Here is a 17,242-nt window from a genome sequence, read left to right as displayed (position 1 = left end):
CACCCTCTCCATTATCTGTTCTCTCATTCTGGCTCCCATTCCCCCAAGAACTTATTTTAACCACATCACCCCCTCCCCACACACTAGCACTAACAAGCCTTACCACTGGGATATTAGTCCCCTCTTGTTCTGTTCCCCTAACTAACGAGTCCCCTATCACCACCTTGACTTTCCTCTGCCAGGTAATCCCCCCCCGCAACAGTTTCTGAAGTGGTCCACTTGTTGTTGTGTGGGATGGCAACAAGAGTACTCTGCAATGGCTATTTAACCTCATTCCCCTTCCTGACTCTCACCCAGTTTCCTGTGTCCTGCACCTTGGGTGTAACTCACCTCTCTTCATGTCATATCCATCACCCCCTCCAACTCCTGGATGATCCAGAATTCATCCATTTCAAGTTCCAACTCCTTAAAGTGCAGGGTTACAAGCTGCATCTGGATGCACATCTTGTAGGTGAGGGCATCAGGGACACTGGAGGTCTCCCCACCTTCCCACCAATGTCCCCTCTAATTTGTAATTACCAGTGTGCACATAAAACTTGTATTGTGTATTTTTTTTACCCAGTGACAAAATGTGCCCAGTGAATTTTATACAGAGAGTTATTCGTTTCAAGCAAATCACTATCAATAAGAACTTTGATCTCCTCTGGGTTTGATCAAGTTCATCTGCACTCTCACACAAACCCTGTAACAGGCCTATAGAGGGTATTGAAGGATTTTCTCGCCAGAGCTTGTGCACACGTTCCATATGTGGTTTGCTTGCCAAATGACGCTTAAAAATCATATTTCCAAACATCACTCCACCTATTTCCACTTGCAAATTCTCCAGCAACTTTTGCATCACCACAATCAACACAGGTAACACCAGTTTCTGTGTTGTACGAGTGGTGATTGATAAGTTTGTGGTTTAAGGTAGAATGAGATGTTATACAGCTGTCATTACATGCACAACTCTTTGAGTGATTATGCAGAAAGTTTGAAGTTAATAACTCATCTTCTTCTACCTTAGGCCACGAACTTATCACTCACCCCTGCTGTCGACTACTTCTGCAGGTCCAAGACGCCGATTTCTACAAAGAAGGGATCATATCCTCCACGACTGCTGGACTAAGTGTGTAAATGTAGGATGGGACTATGTAGAAAAATATATGTGCTAGGTTTTCTAAGGTTGACTCCTTCTAGGTCACAAACATATCAATCACCCCTCGGATGTAAATATTTCCCCTGAACCCTCCCCCAAGTGCCTGACGGTGGTGAACTCATTGATCGTAATACCAAAGAATATGAAGGGAAGGGCACATTTGTGATATGAAAGCTATTTTTCCCCCACGGTAAAGATGTTTGATATCATTATCTTCCCAGAGAGAATGAGTCAAAACTTGTCACTTTGCCCGGACCATTGGCCCCGCTTGCAGGGCAACAGTCTGCCGGTGTTTGCCCCCCAATGTGGTGAATCGCCATCACCGTGGGCTCAGACATTTCCACAGATGAGCCCCTCCTGTCCCCACCGGGACAAACATCCTGTCCGCCCCCTCTCTCACCGTCTTCATCCTTTCAATAAAATCCCCCTCTCCCTCCCCGGGGAACCGGCATCAAACCGACGGGCCGAGCGGTCTCCTCCTACCTCTCAGCGACACATCAGACTCCGGCCGCAGGAGACGCTTCACAAACGCCCCAACTTCCCTCGGAGGGAAATGGAAATAAATCAGAAAGCGGACATTTACTTTGGGATTTGTTCCGCTCTGATGAGGAGTTTGTCTTTTGGGCGGCGAACGGAGTCGGCGGGGTAACGCCCTCTCTGCCGGTCCGCCTCCGCGATTGGTTGTAACCAGTGATTGACATCGCTTCGCGCCAATGGGAATAGCGCAGTGCCTGAATCCTCTGTTGACAGCGGTGGGGGAGGAGGCTGGTCACGTGATTAGTAGCCCAGCCGTTAAACCGATAAAGCTCGAGCACAGCAGCGCGTGGGTGACGTAAGACACCGCGCACGTGAGGGCAGATCTCGGTGTGTGGAGCCCATGTGTGACGTCAGGCGCGTGGGTGCGCCTGTGTGACGTCACCTGTGGGGGTGCGCTCATATTTAAAAACACCTTAATGGACGTTTCTTATGATTTCAGTGGGACAACAACATTAATCACGGGTTTCATCACTGAATCCAGTGTTGTGAGATGTAAAGTCCCCTGTTATGTGTCCGGCTGTGCCGTGTTGTTGGTGGAGTGGGCAGCGTGGTGTTTGTCTCGATTCGGGTCACAACAACAGAATTGCCAGCGGGGTCCACACACAGTGTATTAGTGAACAGAAAACCTCTCGTCCCTGCAGTCTCTGTCTCCTGGTAAACTCAACACCCTGACAATGTGGATCATAGATACCCCTTCCTCTCAGAGTCAGGGAATCACTCAGACAGCTGATCAAAGAGAGGAATTATATTTATTGGTCATTAAAGTTCACCCAGATTCGTTTGGACGGATTTGATGTGGAGTTCGGGGGTCACAGTGAAAGGGCCGGACGGCCGAACTCTCTCCGTTGTCCAAACATCCTTCCAGGTGAGGCGACCCTTCACCTGTGAATCTTCCGGGGTCGCCCGTTGTGTCCGCTGCTCCCGATGCGGCTCCTCTACACCGGTGACACCGGCTCCTCCGCAGTTGTGCGGGGTCGGGTTGTTTTTTCGGGGGGATCGATGTTATTGTTCCCTTTTGTGGGACGGGTGGGTTTTGGGGGGTTGATGATCGGGATGCCGTTCATTTTTATACGGGGTTGGGGTGGGAGTTTGATTTTTTTTCTCTCTGAACGACTTTCATGTTCTTTGTTTCGTGGCTCACCGGAGAAAAAAAAACTTAGAGTTGTTTATGGATATCTGCTTTGATAATAAATTAACCTTTGAACTATCTGCTCCGAGCGGGACTGCCCGGTGTCCAAACATTTTCACTCCGATTCCCATTCCGGTTGCGACGTGTCAACCCATCGCCTCCTCTTGTGCCAAGTTGAGGCCACCCTCGGGGTCCAGGATCAGCACCTCATATTCCGTCTGGGTACCCTCCAACCTGACGGCATGAATATCGATTTCTTCTTCCGATGAACAAATCTCCCCCTCACCTCTCCCTCCCACTCCCTCTCTTCCTCTCTGACTTTTCACGTCCTCTCACCTGCTGATCACTTCTCTCTGGGTCCACTGCTCCATCCCTTTCTCCTATTCTCCACTCCCCTCTCCTATCAGATTCTGTTTTCTTCTGCTCTTGAGCCTTCCCACCTACCTGGCTTCACCTATCACCTTCCAGCGAGCCATTTCCTCCCCCGCCCGATTTTATTCAGATATTTCCCTCATTCCATCTCAGTCCTCAGTTCAACTGGAAACGTCGACTGTTGACTCTTTTCGATAGATGCTGCCCGGCCTGCTGAGTTCCGCCAGCATTTTGTTGGTGTTGCTCTGGATTTCCAGCATCAGCAGACTTGGTCGTGTTTGTGATTTACCTCCCCGTTGTCACTCCCGCCTCCGGCCACTGGTGGCGCTGCACGGACCTCCGGCCACCGGCGGCGCTGCACGGACCTCCGGCCACCGGCGGCGATGTGCAGACCTCCGGCCACGGGTGGTGCTGCGGCGAATATCCTGCTGACCGTCGGCCCGGTGCCCATCACAGTTGTCGCCGGCGGTTCTGCTATCGGGGAGGTGAGTAATGGGGGTTTGTGTAAATCGGGGGTTTGCTGCAGTTGGAAAGGGCCAGGACCGAGTTCTGCCGGACGGCTGCAGACTCCGGGCTCTCCGGTCCCGCAGCCCCGGTTTTAGCTTTGCGCCCGAGCTCGGGCTGTGGGATCAGTTAGTTGTGGTTCCCAGGCTGGGAGGGGGTTTGGGGTGAAGGGGATCTGTCTGTGTGTGTGGGTAGAGGTTACGGGTGGACTGTGGGTGTGGGGTGAGTGGTCGGAAAGATGTGGGACCCCAGGCCTGAAAGGGGGCGGTTGTTAGAAAGTGGGATGTCCTTTCAGCAGGGGTGCAGTGCTAATGTTTTTAGGTGCTGGAGCTGACAAAATGCTTGTCATTTCCTATATCCCCTCTATCTATATATATGTCTCACCCAGTTTGTGTACCTGCTGATTTCATGTACTGGGCAACGTCCTTGCCCCATTCGAGTAACGAACAGGTGAACAAATTGAGTGTGGTATATATATTATATTATAATAATAATAATTATTATTATACATTATATATATTATAGGGCTTCTTATAATGTCAGAATCAGGTTTATTATCACAGGCAATTGACGTGAAATTTGTTGACAGCAACAGCAGTTCAATGCAATACATATTCTGACATAGATAATAAATTATAATAAATAAAAAAGTAAATCATTATGCGTAATGAGTAGATTGTTAAAAATTTGTAAAAACAGAAATGATGTATATTAAAATGTGGGGTAGTGTCCAAAGCTTTCAAAGTCCATTCAGGAGTCGGATGGCAGAGGGGAAGAAGCTGTTCCTGAATCGCTGAGTGTGTGCCTTCAGGCTTCTGTACCTCCTGCCTGATGGTAACAGTGAGAAAAGGGCATGCCCTGGGTGCTGGAGGTCCTTTGTAATGGATGCTGCCTTTATGAGACACCGCTCCCTGAAGATGTCCTGGATACTTTGTAGGCTAGTACCCAAGATGGAGCTGACTAGATTTACAACGTTCTGCAGCTTGTCACAGTCCTGTGCAGTAGCCCCTCCGTACCAGACAGTGATTCAGCCTGTCAGAATGCTCCCCACGGTGCAACTATAGAAGATTTTGAGCTTGCTTGTTGTTATGCCAAATCGCTTCAAACTCCTAATAAAGTATAGCTGCTGTCTTACCTTCTTTATGACTACATCGATATGCTGGGACCAGGTTAGATCCTCAGGGATCTTGATGCCCAGGAATTTAAAGCTACTCACTCTCTCTACTTATGATCACTCTATGATGATCGGTACGTGTTCCCTCGTCTTACTCTTCCTGAAGTCCACAATCAGCTCTTTCGTCTTACTGACTTTGAGTGCCAGGTTGTTGCTGTGGCACCATTCCACTAGCTGGCATATCGCACTCCTGTACGCCCCCTCGTCACCACCTGAGATTCGACCAACAATGGTTGTATTGTCGGTAAATTTGTAAATGGTATTTGAGCTGTGCCTAGCCACACAGTCATGTGTATACAGAGAGTAGAGCAGTGAGCTAAGCACACACCCCTGAGGTGTGCCAGTGTTGATCGTCAGCGAAGAGGATATGTTATTACCAATCCGCACAGACTGTGTTCTTCTGGTTAGGAAGATGAGAATACAATTACAGAGGCCCAGGTTCTACAACTTCTCAATTAGGATAGTGGGAATGATGGTGTTAAATGCGGAGCTGTAGTCGATGAACAGCGGCCTGACATAGGTGCTTGTGTTGTCCAGGTGGTCTAAAGCCGTGTGAAGAGCCTTGGAGATTGCGTCTGCCGTTGACCTATTGTGACGACAGGCAAATTGCAGTGGGTCCAGGTCCTTGCTGAGGCGGGAGTACATTTCAGTCATAACCAACCTCCCAAAGCATTTCATCACTGTCGATGTAGTGCGACTGGGCAATAGTCCTTAAGGCAGCCCACATTCTTCTTCTTTGGCACTGGTATAATGGTAAACCAAGATGAAAGAAATATATCAATTCCAGAGCTCCACAGAAATATAGTGATAGTTCAGAGATTAACATGATTTTTGCCTATCACTACAATTCAGTGCCTAACTGGTACAATAAAACATATAATACTTAATAATATGATAAAGTATTGCACTGTTGCACTCCTTAATATCATAAAATATAATTATCAAGCAAGTAAAGAAAAAGACAGTAATCATGTATTTTACCAATTTAAAAGTAATTACCTACTTACCAAATGCCACCAGTGAGAAGTTTCACAATAATTTCCACAAAGGGTCAGGTGTAATATGTGTTCGGGGGTCTGAAGCAACTCTTGTCCTGGTGTCATCTGCTGATCTGTGGTACTGCAGCCATGTTGTGACATACGGCTCAGGATTCCACTGAACTAGAGGAGGTCTGTGTAGTTTAACAAACATAAGTGCTGATACATGATCTATGAGAGTCCTTGAGTGTGTTGTTGTTATTATCAAGTTGATGTGACTGAATCCTCTCTCACACTCAGCAGTACTAATAGGAATAACTTGTGAACAGCTCAGTAATGGGCATAAATCTTGGGGGATGCAGCGTCCACGATCCTCCACGTAATCTCTGAAGGCATTTATTACAGAGGAAGAAGAAAGCTTAAACCTCTTACAGAGAGATGACATTGCAGCTTCTCCATAATTCTCTATCAGACAGAAGGTACCAAAGCATCCAGGCTCACATGACAAGACTGCGTAACAGTTTCTTCCCCCAAGCCATCAGACTCCTCAATACCCAGAGTCTAGATTGACATTCACATCATTTATTATTATATTGTAATTTGTCCGCTACTGTGCCTATTGATTTGTTTATAAATTATTGTACTGCCCTGAACTGTTTTTGCGCACTTTATGTAATCCTGTGCAGTTCTATAGTCTAGTACATGTTTTTATGTTGTTTTTACGTAGCCTAGGGTAGCCTTGTGCTGTCTCACATAGTCTAGTGTAGTTTTGTGTTGTTTTATGTAGCACCAGGGTCCTGGAGAAACGTTGTCTTGTTTTTACTATGTACTGTACCAGCGGTTTATGGTTGAAATGACAATAAAATACGACTTGACTTGAAAAAAAATTAAGCGGTATTTCAGCAGGCCAGTTATCTTTATCAAGGACACACATTTCATTTAGCAGGGAATTAATACATACTTTGAGGTTTATAAGTTTGAGAACTTTTCAAGGATGTTGCCGTGAACATAAGGTGATGCAAATTGTTTATAGGACGAGTAAGAAACTGTCGATAATTAATGGAGACAATTTTGTTGTTTCTTGTTAAGGTAATTTCTCCAAACTTCCCCTTTTCAACTGCCTCTTGAGTTTCTAGAGTTTTTGTACCAGGTTGGTCTTTCGGTCCATGCAGTTGGGTCAGTTTGTCTGCATAAACAGTCGTAGTAGTGCGTTTCTGTAAACACTCTGACAGTAAACCAAGTTCATGCAACGTGTCATACGTTAGAGCTCAGTCCAATAGAAACTGTTCTGAAGAATCTTTTCAACAGACCTTCATAAGTTTTTCTGTCACTCCCAGATCTTGTTTCATTCTTCATTGCTTTTTCAAAATGAAAACACAGTGCTTCATAATTTTGTCACATTGCTGAAACTGTTCGAAATGAGCTAGCCACGCACCTGGTGCCCAGAACACAGCCTGTTTTGCAAATTTGTTGTTCTAGTTGAGAGGCACATTAAGACAGTTCCTTTTGATTTAGAGATGATCTACTGTAAACAGAGTACAATTTATCCATAAATGATTGAAAATGGTTTATTCTATGAACTTCTCTCACTGAATCACCTACTGCAAGTTCTAATCTGTGACTAAGACCGTGCCAATTTGTCACATCAGGGTAATGTTCCTTGAGAATTGTAGCAACACCAGATTTGACACCAGGTATTGCGTTCGCCCGATCACTAGCAAATGCTACAAGGTTCTGTTTCAAGTAAGAGTCATCAAACCCATGGTTCATGAGACAATTCAAAAGATGCTCTACAATAGTTGCAGCTTTCTGATCAGGCAGTTCAATTAGATCTAAAAACATAAAATGGGGATCACCTTCCTTATCACATTTCAAATAAACTACTTGGGCGGTCTTGATGCTCAGGCTTGTGGATTCATCAATGAGAACAGAAAATTTGCCATTTTTTCTGTTTGATACGCTAGCAAATTTTCATTTTCATATTAATGGCTAATGTTGCAGTCAGAAGTTTACAAACACCATAGCCAAATACTCAGTTTTACACAATTCCTGACATTTAATCCAAGAAAACATTCCCTGTCTTAGGTCAGTTAGGATCAGTACTTTATTTTAAGAATGTGAAATGTCAGAATAATAGTAGAGGGTGTAAAAGAGGTTTACCGGGATATTGTCTAGATTAGAGGGCATGAGCTATAACGAAAGGTTGGACAAACTTGTGTTGTTTTCTCCAGAGCGGCGCAGGCTGAGGTGAGACTGGATGGACGTTTATAAGATTACAAGAGGAATAGATAGAGTGGACAGACGATATATTTTTCCTGGGGGTTAAACTGTCTAACACATTTAAGGTGAGAGGAGATGTGAGCGGCAAGTTTGTTTCTTTCTACATGACTGGTGGGTAGCTGGAGTGCTCTGCGTGGGGTGATGGGAGACCCCACCAGTCACGTGATCCCATTTTCCCCTCGCACTTAACCGCAGATATAACAAGTTCTTCGCGCATGCTCACAGTCTCCGGATGGGTTGTGCTGAAGTGGATCTGATGTTGGCCGTGAGCCCTGAACTGAGGGCCATTTTGTACCAAGTTATCTGGGCTCGTCAAAAATGTGTAGACTTCACTGAACCTGCATTGAATGATCCAAACCAGGAGCCCAGGCTGTCTATTTCCGCAGAATCGAAATGGGAGTCCTGCCCACAGCTCACGTGAGGCTGTTTCCCGCAGATCTGCCCTGCCTTCCGCTTTGTGACGCAAGATCGTGTGGTGTGTGGTGTGTGATGTGTGCTATAGTCCCCGGATGGGTTGTAATGCTTCCTCCATGTTGTGTTGGGGAAATCTGATGTTGGCCCCGAGACCCGTTAACTTCCCCCAACTCGCCTGGCTTCCTGAGGCTCCCCGCATTTGTCCTTGAGCTTTATGGCTGTTGTGCCTTCTCCCCGATTAGGGTGGGTGAGAAAGGAGAACGTCCCAGGTTTTGGGGTTCTTTGATTTCACTGTCGGCTTTACCGAGGGACTGGGAAGACTAGGGGGGAGAATGGTTTCTGTGATGTGCTGATCTGTAGCCAAAGTTCTCTGCCGTTCCTCGCAGTCACGAACAGGGTAGTTACCATACAAAAGCGTGAAGTGTCCAGATCAGAAACTTTCTGTTGTGTGTTGATAAAAATTTGGTGAGGGTCAAAGGGCATATGCCAAAGTTCTTATTGTTTGTTCTAACTTGGTCATTTTAGGATCTTTTATACAGTAGTATTTGAGATTAATTCAGTATCTGTGTATTGCTGGAGGACCAGCAGTGATTGTCCTTGATCCCTTCTCCTACCTGGTTCCATCTGCTCATTCCTGTCCATCTTGTTCAACCTCTGTCCACTTTCCTAACCCCACTTCGGTGATGTATACCAACCATCTAGGTCAACCTCGGTCCACCCTGTATCCCATCTCCTCAATGTTATATATCAGCAATCTTTCTTCTAACCTTGTCTTCATTGTGAAGTGTTATTTTACACCTTTGGCCTTGCTGAGTTATTTCCAGAATCAGTTTTTGTTAGCTGGAATGTCAGAGGGTCACCAGGTACCAGTTCTGTTGTGCATTGGTGTGGAGGTGTTAGTTTCTGAACTGTGACTGGCTGACAAACTGCAGCATTTTACTGGCAGCAAAGAGTACTGGGAGAGTTGGTGCTTGGGCTACAATCCTGTGATCTACATTCCAGGCATATGGAACTGTTGGTGTTTTGGCTTTGACATTGGTTAGTGCTTCTACAGATGGGGCTGGATGGTAGTCCTTTTACAATGAAGCAGAAATTTCGAGCTGCTGGACATTGGTTGTGGGAAAATCCCAGACTGCACTACCCAGTGTGAGATGCGGGGACAATGTGTGAGACTGTCAGGGTCGGTGAGTGGCAGATTCAGTTGTGTGACTCTGTGAGGTTGGGTCCTGGGATATCACAGATTTTGATCCAGGTAAAATGGACCCGAGGAATGAGCTGCTTGGGCTTATGAGGTGTTGAGCGAGTATTTCTGGTCTGGGATCAGATGTTTGTTTCTGGAGTTCTTTTGGAAGCAATGACTGCTAATCTGAGGAGAGGATGAGTTCCCATTCCATCCTCACAAGGAGAGGCTATGAGTAAATGGGCTGTTCCGTGTTTACAACAGTGGAAATAGACCCGTGAGTCTGGTGTTCAAACTGTGCTTGGAAATCCCCCCTCACTGTCACCTGTCTGTCACTCGGTGAAAATCAAGCAGAATCTCAAGTTGCTGGAGATCTGCACTAAAAACAGAAAATGTTTGACGTCATTCTGACAAAAAGGTTTTAACCTGAATTGTAAAATTTGTTCTTCTCTCAATAGCTGTTCCTTACTTGCTGAGCATTTCTGGAAATTCCGGTTTCTTTTTATTACATTCACCCTGGACTGGTTTATATTTCCTGAAATGGACCTGTTTTAACCTGGGAAAGGAAATGGCTCATTCTGTGACAGTGGAACAGTAAAGAAAGCACAACTTTTCCCTGTAAATTATCCTGGTACCAATCTGTCTGTTATTGGAAATGTGTTTCGCACAGTTGTTGCTAATGAGGTTTACAAGAATAATCTCAGGAATGATTGGCGTTGTGTCTGAGGAGCATTTGATGGTTCTGGACCTGTGCTCAATGGAGTTCAGAGGGACGGTGGGGGTGGTGGAGGGATGTATGGTTAAGTAAACCTACCAAATGCTGAAAAGCCTGGATACAATGGATATGGAGAGGATGTTTCCATTAGACAGACAGTCTGATCTGACAGCAGAGTCTCTGAATAAATATGCTTCCCTTTAAAACTGAGATGAGGAAAGTTTTTTGGCCTAAATATATCTGATCTGTGGAATTTGTTGCTGCAGAGGTTGGTTGAAGCTGCCATTTGGGTATATTTATGACAGAAATTAATATGTTCATGATTGCTAAGTAGCTTCAGGGTTACAGGAGGAAGGCAGGAATATGGTGTTGGAATAAAAATCAGCCATGGTTGAGTGGTGGGGCAGACCAGATGGATCGAATCACCTAATTCTGTTCCTGTGTCTTATGTCTCACCATGACTGAATGATGGCTCCTTCTTATCCCATATCGTTTTGTGACGTGTGAGAGACAATAAAAGATTGTTCATTGAGATCATTATATCTGCCTTCAATGTTTAAATTTCAGTGAGTTTTGTTCTTAGAAACATGAAGCAGAAATGTTTGGTTCTCAATTTTATTGTTAATGTGCTTCATTATCTTTCATGTTAAAGTTAGACCTGCGGTGAGAGATTTATTGGAAGAAGAACCCCAACTGGAAGCAAACCACGACTGAAGACGAGGGAACAGCAACACGTGAACCAGCCCGAGGATTGAGAGCATCAACTAGAGAGAACCCATCTGACTCGGAGATTCCAGTGATTCTGTCGGGAGAAAGTTTGGTGAGTCTCATTTACTCAAACACTGGTCCTTTAGACATTGCATACCTGTACAAAGGAAGGTAGGAAATAGTTCGAGTGAGACTGAATGTGCCCAGAAGAACCAGTTATGCCTCGTCAGACCCAGTTGCAATCATTCCAGGTCTGGAAATGTGCTTCCAGCAGTCCAACCCTTTAAAACCACTCCCATTCTGTGGAAGTTGAATCCGGATAAAGTCACTTAGAGACTGTATAAGTTCAAACTCTTTATTCCAAGCACCCGGGGCTTACTCAGTCAGTCACTCAAACAGGAACAGTCTATGACTGTTCCCACCCAATCCATTAACTGACTAACAATTCCCCTTACACCACAGATATATCCATCCAGATACCCCCCACATGAGATAGGCTGGAGCCAAAGTTATTTACTACGTGACAGCCCCTAAAGACAAATTACAAAGTAGTCATAATGGCTTTCACACACACAACAGACTGAAGCTGTCCTGTCTCTATGCATGAGTGCACAAGGAGATAAGCATCCTGAAACCCCAGCTAGCAACCCTCAAGAAGAAATATGGCTCAGCGTGGCTTAGCACATCTGTTGATCATCAGCAGTTTCTTTCAGAAAAACAGGCTGCTATTGTTTAACAAAGTGTTAACCCTTTTACATTCTTTATCATTCCCTCCATTTGATCATTACATGATCAACAAAGTAGTAATTCTTTACAGAGAACCCAACCGAGTACAGCACAGACTTATCAGTGGGTAAAAGCAGTGTACATCAGTAACTATAACAATGATATGTACAACTATTAGGCCATAATGCAATATCATGCCCCACATATTACCGAACAGGCCTTCAAAGACCACCATTTCGAGCCTTTGGTGAACCCGTGTAAATCCTGCCCTACTCTCTTGATGCTGTCAGTTTCCTTGGCAGTGTGCTCGGAGAGGGATGTAATTTTAGACTTATGAGGGATATAGGTGCAGCATTCTGTGTCAATAATAGCACAGGTCCTGTGAATATAATGTAATGTAATATACTGTGAATGTAATGCTTGGAGAATTTTGGTCAGTTGGCCCGTAGTCATGTACAATTCCAAATGCATAACAGGAGTCTGTGTAAACGTTTGCACATTAGTCTGTTGCTGGGATACAGGCACGAGTCAGAGCAATGAGCTCAGCCTTCTGGGCGGAGGCAGCTGCTTCAAAAGAGGCCTGCACAACCATCTCACTGTCCGTCACTATCGCATAGCCAGAATATCCTGCTGGATCCACAAAAGAGCTTCCATCCTCATAAAATATTGCTTCGGGATTGAGGGGATATTGCAGAACGTGTGGGAGAGTCTGTCCTTCTTACACGGTGACCCAGACGTGGCAGTTGCAGCCAAGTCTTGCCAGTCTCCCTTGGTGCTGGATGCTTGTTTCGTCAAGGTGTAGGCAAGGAAACCCAGGCTCTTCCCTCAGCTCTTTGGCTTGAATCCAGGGCAAACCCTAATGGTTGTATGGGGAATCACCAGTCCTGTCTGTCGCCAAAGGAAACCCGAACTTCAGCCAGTAATGCACTGCCCTCTCTTCCTTTAACCTCTCCAAACACCGTGAGTGGGAAATTCTGTCCCTCGAAGGGTGCATAATATTGGCTTTCCTCAGTTGAGCACCCCGTAGGGTCATAGCACAGAGTCACATGGGGATGAACCACTGGCAGAGGGGCTTCAAACGAAGTGGTGTCCAAATTAAGTGCCCACCACTGTGGCAGGGGGCCGGGGGATTAGTAACTGGTAAAGCTGTTGGTTGTTCGCTAGTCCCAGGGTGATATCCTTGCCTGTGTATAGAATCTCGACTTCCAACGGACAGAGAAAGTCTCTCCCTGAAAGATTACACCCTGACTGGTGGTGAGTGTAAATGAAACCCCACACTGGTTCCCATGGAAATCTACCTGCAGTGGCTGGGTACGTGAATACGTACGTTTTGTGCCTTCAAACCCAGACAGAGTGATTGTAGCGTCTGATAGCTGGAATCCCTTTTCCGATACTATTTCCTGACCGAGAGTGGTTGTGGTTGCCCCCATATCAATCATAAACAGAACTGGAATTCTAGCAACTTGCAATATCACATTGGGCTCTTCCTGAGGGGTGGTATTCACGGTAGGAAGCATCCTTGCTTGTCAATTTCTAAACGGGTTGTTGTCCCCACCTGTCCCTTGGTAGGTTTTTGTTCCCATTTCTGATCCCCAGATATAGTCCACTCGCGTCCTGCTTCCCGCTAAACATATTCACCTTTAATATTAGTTCCCTTCAGGGTTGAACGGGTTCGAAAGCCGGGTCCCAATAATATGTCAAAGCTCGTTGCAATCGATTTTGGTCATTGTCGGGCCAATCTATATTATTTGTTTTAATCATGTTGGCTAACTTAATTGGTAAGCATTAGAGCAGTAAGGGATTAAACTGGGGCAACAGATTCCCACATTGAAGGCTTGGTCTCCTGTGAAGGTGCCTTGGCAGGCCACAAATCGCTCCCAATAGTCTGGTCCCGATTCCCCAGGCTGAGGTTTGCATTCAAGTACTTTAGTGATGTTTACGAGTTCTGGAGAGCCCTTTCCAAGGCCTGAATAATCTGGTCTGTCTGTTCATTCTCATTATGGTTTCCCGCCTGAAGCTCCTGATAGGTTTGGTATCTCAATTCTGCCTTCCATTTCCGCCCCTCATCAGCTGAGATAATCATGCAGCAGAGACGGAATAAATCTAGCGGGGTGGCATTGAACACCTGTATAGTACTGCGGACATACTGAGCAAACTGTGCTGGTTTTCCTTTTCTGTCTGGGGCCTGATTCATGATCATTATCATTTCCTGAGGCTTCCAGGGTGCATACCGAGGAATCACTGAGGGTTGTCCCTCCTCCTGCTCGTGGATGGGGCAGCATTTGGGTGGACAATTGTCTTTGTGGAGCCATTAACTCTGGGGTTTTATTGGATTCTTCCCTCACTGTCTCGGAATAATCCTCGGTATTCCCTTTCTGGATCTCAGGGTATAGGGACCTCCCCTTCCCTGATGCCGCTGTTTTACCTGAGCCACCACCGTATCTGAGCATTGGGAGGATTGGGGTTCGGGAGCACTGGGTGCACGGGTCAGTATGCCAAACATGTGTTCGGGATCCCTTGTTTCCCGATCAGTTCGAAGTTTAGTGTGACGTTCCTGCCCTTCTCTCCTATCTAGGCCAGCCTTGGTTTGCTTACGTTGTTTTTCCTGCTCTCGTTTTCAGCGCCCATCCACCATTTACACTCCGTTTTTAGCGTCTCCCAACCTTTGGCATTCCTTCTGCAGTACATACCTCTGTCCCTTTGTCACATGCATTATTCCTCCAACTTGCTAATAATATACTGTTCCACTTTACATCTGCCTTTTCCTTCCATTCCCTTTTCAACAATTTCCACTTCTTTCCACAGTTCTTTTTCAATATCAAATTTACTGCTTTTTCTCATGAGGTAATATCCCACCACAGTCTGCTTGGCACTCCCGATATTGGGATCCAGTTTGTGACACCAAATGTTAAAGTTGAATCTGAATAAAACTCGGGAGACCAGCTTCTTATCATCACCACACTTTATTGCGCATTCTCCTGCAGGAGTTTGAGACCCAGTTGTCAAAGGGAAGGCACGTAAGCACTGCCACCAACTGACAAGTGGAATGAGTTAGTCAGGTTACAGCTGTATATTTATACATAGTAAGCCCCATACATTACTATTGGTAGATGTTATTTGAACTGGTACAGCCACCATGTCTGTCGTGCAAAACTTAATTAATTAGATAAGAGAGTTCATTAAATCAAGGTTTTAGTTGCAGATGGATGTACTATCCAGTCCTTATCCATTGTTCCCTTTGCAAGGCCCTGACTTAATTACAGACAGATATCCATTCCTGTCCTTATCAGTGAGGCCTCCTCCCTTTACTCAAATGACAGTACAATGTATAATGTTATCAACTAATGAGGGTACAATGTACAATGTTATCAGCTCACAGTCTGTCTCTCTGCAAGCCGCAGAGAACTGGTAATGAACGTGTCTTAGCTAACCGCTGACGACAGAGTTTACTTCAGTTCAAACATTCCTATTCAGTCCCTATTATTCTTTTAGCCAGAGGTTACATAGGTTCGAAATGATTTTTTAATATATCCTCAATTCCTCAGGAGGGTTCAGGGAAAATATTTATGTCCAATACAGAAACTGGTGTTACCTGTGTGTATTGTGGTGATACAAAAGTTGCTGGAGAATTCGCAAGTGGGACGAAGTGGAGTGATATTCGGAAATCTGACTTTTTAAAGTGTAATTTAGCAAGCAAACCACAGATGGACAATGTGCAAAAGCTCTGGTGAGAAAATACTTCATTACCGGTTACAGGCCTGCTACATAGGTTGTGTGAGAGTGCAGATGAACTCGATCAAACCCAGAGGAGATCAAAGTTCCTATCGACAGTGATTTGCTAGCTGTTAAAATGAATACTTCTCTCTATATAAAATTCACTGTGCACATGTTGTCACTGGGTAAAAGAAAATACACAATACAAGTTTTATGTGCACACTGGTCATTACAAACTGGAGGGGACATTGGTGGGAAGGTGGGGAGACCTCCAGTGTCCCTGATGCCCTCACCTACAGGATGTGCATCCAGCTGCAGCTTGTAACCCTGCACTTCAAGGAGTTGGAACTTGAAATGGATGAATTCCAGATCATCCAGAGGTTGGAGGGGGTGATAGATATGACATGAAGAGAGGTGAGTTGCACCCAAGGTGCAGGACATAGGAAACTGGGTGAGAGTCAGGAAGGGGAATGAGGTTAAATAGCCATCGCAGAGTACTCTTGTTGCTATCCCACACAACAACAGGTGGACCACTTTCGAAGCTGTTGGGGAGATTACTTAGCATAAAAAATTCAAAGGGATGACAGGGGATTCGTTACTTAGGGGAATAGAACGAGAGGGGACTAATATCCTAGTAGTTAAGGCTTGCTAGTGCTAGTGTGGGGGAGGGGGTGATGTGGTTAAAGTAGTTGTAGGGGGGAATGGGAGCCAGAATGACAGAACAGATAGTGGAGAGGGTGAATTCAATTGACTTTATTACATACATCCTTCATATACATGAGGAGTAGAAATCTTTATGTCTCCGTCTAAATGTGTAATGTGTAACTTAGAGTCATTTATAATAAATAGTTTGTACATAAGACATAGAAATCAATTGTATCACCATGAATTAATCAGACTGATGGCCTGGTAGAAGATGATGTCCCAGAGCCTGTTGGTCCTTTTGCTGTGGTACAGTTTCCTGGATGGTAGCAGCAGGAACAGTTTGTAGTGGTGGTGAATTGGGTCCCCAATATCCTTTTTACACACCTGTCCAAGTAAATGTCCTGAATAGTGGAAAGTTCACACCTACAGATTCGCTGGGCTATCCGCACCACTCTCTGCAGGGTCCTACGATGAAGGGAAGTACAGTTCCCATTCCACGCAGTTATGCAGCCAGACAGGATGCTCTCAGCTGTATCCCTTTAGAAGGTTCTTAGGATTTGGGGCCCCATCCCAGACTTCTTCAACTATATGATGTGAAGGAGGTGCTGCTGTGCTCTTATCAAAACACAACCATGTGAGATCCTCGGTGATGTTTATGCCAAGGAACTTAAAGCTGTTCACACTCTCAACCCCAGATCCATTGATGTCAATAGGGGTTAGCCTGTCTCCAGTCCTCTTGTCGTCCACAATCAGCTCCTTTGTTCTTGTGACACTCAGGGAGAGGTTGTTTTCTTGCCATCTGTCAGATGTTGTTCAGACCTCAGATAGAGTGAGCGATGAAATGGTTGAGCATGGTGTGATGAATGTGCTGAGCTGAATATATCACAATGCAAGAAGCATCGTAGGAAAGCCAGATGAGCTCAGGGCAGGGAATTATGATGTTGTAGCCATTATTGGGATTTGGTTGCACCCAACAGTCTGAGGGATTGAGAGGAACAAATTTGTAGAGAGATCGCAGACCATGCCAAG

The 17,242-nt window shown here is 45.4% G+C and overlaps 1 protein-coding gene across 2 annotated transcripts in view; it reads left to right on the top strand.

Moving 5' to 3' along the window:
- The first annotated feature begins 3,544 nt into the window (after nt 1-3,544).
- LOC134341744 (gastrula zinc finger protein xLCGF3.1-like) overlaps nt 3,545-17,242 on the top strand; it is a 21,468-nt gene continuing 7,770 nt past the window's right edge. Inside the window, exons 1-2 of one of the 2 annotated variants that reach the window (XM_063039652.1) lie at nt 3,545-3,661; nt 11,073-11,240. The gene's annotated coding sequence lies outside the window, so the exon portion shown is untranslated. Of the gene's footprint in view, nt 3,662-8,060; nt 8,177-11,072; nt 11,241-17,242 lie in introns of those variants that run through there. The other variant, XM_063039653.1, reaches the window with a different exon arrangement.

The sequence above is a fragment of the Mobula hypostoma genome, unplaced genomic scaffold, assembly GCF_963921235.1.
Source record: "Mobula hypostoma unplaced genomic scaffold, sMobHyp1.1 scaffold_116, whole genome shotgun sequence".
NCBI lineage: Eukaryota > Metazoa > Chordata > Chondrichthyes > Myliobatiformes > Myliobatidae > Mobula > Mobula hypostoma.
This window is presented reverse-complemented; position numbering and strand designations above follow the sequence as displayed.